This window comes from Triticum aestivum, chromosome 1A (genome assembly GCF_018294505.1).
Source record: "Triticum aestivum cultivar Chinese Spring chromosome 1A, IWGSC CS RefSeq v2.1, whole genome shotgun sequence".
NCBI classification, from domain to species: Eukaryota; Viridiplantae; Streptophyta; class Magnoliopsida; order Poales; family Poaceae; genus Triticum; species Triticum aestivum.
This window is the reverse complement of record NC_057794.1, coordinates 533,591,608-533,595,975: the sequence shown is the minus strand read 5'-3', so window position 1 is coordinate 533,595,975 and position 4,368 is coordinate 533,591,608. Positions and strand designations below refer to the sequence as shown.

The 4,368-nt window shown below is 46.1% G+C and overlaps 1 long non-coding RNA gene across 1 annotated transcript; it reads right to left on the bottom strand.

Moving 5' to 3' along the window:
• Positions 1 to 1,042: 1,042 nt before the first annotated feature.
• Positions 1,043 to 3,414, bottom strand: LOC123179370 (uncharacterized). The gene is made up of 3 exons (XR_006490357.1): positions 1,756 to 3,414; positions 1,536 to 1,626; positions 1,043 to 1,380 (listed from the first exon to the last, which is right to left on the bottom strand). It is a non-coding gene; the product is annotated as an uncharacterized lncRNA (long non-coding RNA).
• Between the last annotated feature and the right edge of the window lie 954 nt (positions 3,415 to 4,368).

Genomic DNA, 4,368 nt, shown 5'->3' with positions numbered 1-4,368 from the left:
CTCTCAAGAGCATAAGTATTCTACGGTGGGTGAACAAATTACTGTTGAGCAATTGACATAATTGAGCATAGTTATGAGAATATCTAGGTATGATCATGTATATAGGCATCACGTCCGAGACAAGTAGACCGACTCCTGCCTGCATCTACTACTATTACTCCACTCATCGACCGCTATCCAACATGCATCTAGAGTATTAAGTTAATGAAAACAGAGTAACGCCTTAAGCAAGATGACATGATGTAGAGGGATAAACACATGCAATATGATGAAAACCCCATCTTGTTATCCTTGATGGCAACAATACAATACGTGCCTTGCTGCCCCTAATGTCACTGGGAAAGGACACCGCAAGATTGAACCCAAAGCTAAGCACCTCTCCCATTGCAAGAAAGAATAATCTAGTAGGCCAAACCAAACTCATAATTCGAAGAGACTTGCAAAGATAACCAATCATACATAAAAGAATTCAAAGAAGATTCAAATATTATTCATAGATAGACTTGATCATAAACTCACAATTCATCGGTCTCAACAAACACACGGCAAAAAGAAGATTACATCTAATAGATCTCCACAAGAGAGGGGGAGAACATTGTATTGAGATCCAAAAAGAGAGAAGCCATCTAGCTACTAACACTACTAGGGAAAAGGCTAGCAGCAGCGCGGGTTTTAGGTGTATCAGTAGCACGGGTACCGGCGCTACTAATAAGGCGCTACAGCTAATAGTTAGTAGTAGCGTGGGAGGAACCCGCGCTACTACTAACTTTGTTAGTAGTAGCGTGTGCCACCCACGCTACTACTATTACAGACTCGCGCTACTACTAATGAAGTAGTAATAGCGTGCCTACAATACCAGCGCTATTAGTATCCTAAATACTAGTAGGGCACTTTTTTCCCAATGCTACTAGTAGAAAATTAGGAATTAAAAAAATAAAAATAGAGGCAGTATTCATGAATGGAGATCAGAGACACGTCCAAGTGCAAAATAAATTTAACAGAACCATCTTAACACTTGTAGTGTTCATGGATGCATCATTCAACATCTCAACTCGAAGAGATCACGAGGACACACACAACCATCATAGGTTGGTACCTTCCCTAGGATTTCACCGCCAACCTAACCAGACCACTTCTCTAGATGTATGTACAAAGCGTCGAGGTCCTCCACCTTGAGGAACTCCGGACGGTGGCGTCGTCCTCCACCTCGGCGACGTTCGGACGGTGGCGTCGAGGTCCTCCACCCCGGGGACCTCCTGCGTCGCAATCACCTGGACGATAATCTGTATGACGCGATCGTGGGGCTTCACGGTGAAGTCTGCCTCCGAGTAGTTGAAGAGCACGACTCCCATCGGGCTGCAGTAGTCCTCGTCGATCACCCTGCACCCAGTCGAGAAAGTGAAAACTTGTTAGTTAGCTCCTGCTTGCGCAGGGTTCACGGAAGGGTCCAGGCTTGGAAGATTGAAAATAAATTAAAAGAGAAATGTATTCAAGATAATAACACACAACAATTAGATTGAAAACAAAGAAAGCACATGCGCACGCTGCCCTTGCCCCCGGTCACTGGCTATATCCCAGTCTCGCACGTCCTCGGCTAGGATTTCATGGTTGTTGAACCTTTTTGCTCTGCAGGGAAGCATTATGGACAAGATCAAAGATAGTTTAAGAGACAGATCATAATCCCAGTTCGCTACAGGATATCATTTCAGCTTTAAATTACTGAAAATATCTTAATACAGGCGAACATGTGTTCACCTTTCTGATCTGCAGCAGCTTCACCTGCATCATATTTGGTTACACCTTCTGCCTCAGCCATACCGTTGACAACATCATGACGCTGTCATTTGCAGGTGCAAGAAACCCATCAGATGAATCACAGTATGTACAGTATGAGCAGTGCAAAATAGAAACATCTCTTGTCCTAATCTACCAGTTAGCATCATGGTACATGTGAGAGTTGATTGCAACAGTCACATGGATCAAAAGGAACAACAGGATAAAATAGCAAAGCATATATCATATGGACACACAGAACTAAACGAGCAAGGATGTTCATTCAGGTTCAGAGGCAATCGACAAGATTACTAGTGAGGCGTGGCCCTCTCGCATTTCCACCGATTAACACAACTGGCTAAGATGACGACGCGCACAGTGCAGCCTAGGCCCTCTCGCCACGGATGAGGCGTGCGAGCTGCAGAACAAAGTCTTGGTACTGTGCATATTCACTGAAGGTTAAACATTTTTTTACTGAAATCCCAGCTGCAGAACAAAGAAATCACCTACTGCTGGTAGCAAAACCAATATGTTTATGAGGAATATATAGATGTTTCAAATCAAAAGACCAAGTAGAATAGATAAATTTAGTCAGGGATCTGTTGTAGCATGGCAAACCCCTTGTTTCTAAATAACATGTATGCTAGTCTGTAGAGCTAGTTCACTGGGATTATTACTATGGTTTGTATGTTGGTTCACTTTCCATGAATTTCCCTCTAATTCAGCTTATCGACGGATGATTTTTTTAAGAGAAAACTAACTTTACATATACGTCACACATAGAAAAGGTCATATGCCATAAGTTTTTTCTGTTAATTAGTGTGCTATCGCAAGAAAACTTAAATGAGAATGTACAAAAAGTAAAAAAAATCCTGCAAGTCATAATATGGCTAGTCTGTACGTACTGGAACTGAACCACTTTGAATAATAAAAGCATCAGCAGGCAAAGACCAGAAGATCAGAATCTATTGTCTCTAAGGGCTTAGATCTCAAAGAATATATAAGATGCGTATGTAAAATATGGCAAAAGGGGAACATACCATGCATGGAGTCGCTGTTATGAAATTTCAGTTATCTCACCAGTCCGATGTAGTTTTTCCACTCGGCAGCGTCCACCGTCCACGTAGTTTCTCCACTCGGCAGCGTCCGCCGACGGCGGCGGCCTCCTGATTTGCTACAACCTGCCATCGGTATGCCTCCTCCGCTGCATCGTCCATCACTCATCTATGAGAAATAAATTAGATGTTGGATCTTCATATGTTCAGAACTTGGAACTAAAAAGATTAAAATTCTACTCAAAAGAAAAAAGATTAAAAGTTTGTGGTGAGACGGGATCAGAAAGAGCCGGGAGATCCTGGATCGAGTCATATAGCTTTTCTATATTGGTTACAACTTGTGAAGCGGCGGCGACGATGCCGGCGTGGAGCCGCGCGGCCTCCCGATCTCATCCTCCGCCTTGACTCCCGGCCTCTGCACGGTCGGCACTGCACATTGGGAAAAAAACTCCCGCACGAACTGAGCATTTGCAGATGATACAACACGATAGTTGCCTACAATAATCTGTACACGTTCGATTTAGATGAGGACCACAGCTCCACGGCGGTGAGGGTCGCTCATAAACGTTGATTTATATCTCTGCTGAAAGTTTCAGTCTGTCACTAATTTTTACGGCACCCAGCAAGCAGCAGGAATAATAAGATTACCAGCCAACTGATGATGAGAGATCATAGAGAAGAGTGGAGGGGCTTACCAGAGGCGCGGGCAGGCATGGGAAGCCAACCAGGAGCATGCCAAACGTCTCCACTCCGAGGTACGACCAGCATCAATGCCGGTGTGCGCCGCGCCGCTCCGCTGGCTAGGGTTGGGCACTAGTGGTGTCTGCCACGTGCCTGCACCTGCGTGTTGAAGGGAACGACGTATTAGGGAAGGGGGGAAGGGAAGGGAAGGTGAGAAGAGCAGATCGAAGAGGAGAAGATGGGAAAGAGATTACCTTGATGGGCAAGAGATGGGTGAGGAAGAGCTGGGTGCGTCGCGGGCGAGCAGAAGCCAGCTCGCGAGCATCTCCGTCCAGGACCTTGACGACGGCGGATGGATCTGGGGGCGCCATGGCCGCCGCTCGACCTGCTCGCTCGATCTCTCTCTTCTATTGTCTTCTGGTGAGGGGATTGGATGGGAGAGGGTGGTGGCGAAGGCTGTGGGGGAGAGAGTGGAGCCATGGCCGGCGGCGAGGTCGATGTTGGGTGGCGGCGGCGATCTGGGACTGGGAGGAGGGAAGGGGACGGGACAGGACGGTAGCTCTCTCCAAGATAGAAAATTTTACCGGGCCGACGAGTAAAGAAAAATTGATGGCTGCTCTCTTATCTATGTCGCGGGCGGCACGATGAGACCACGCAGTAGCGTGGGGTTTATACACCGCGCTACTACTACCAAGTTAGTAGTAGTGTGGGTTTATACCCCGCGCTACTACTACTGCTTGTTCCATCGGGCACGGTGAAGATCACTTAGTAGTAACGTGGGTTTATAACCCGCGCTACTACTATCAATTTAGTAGTAGCGTGGGTTTATAACCTGCGCTACTACTAATTAGTAGTAGCG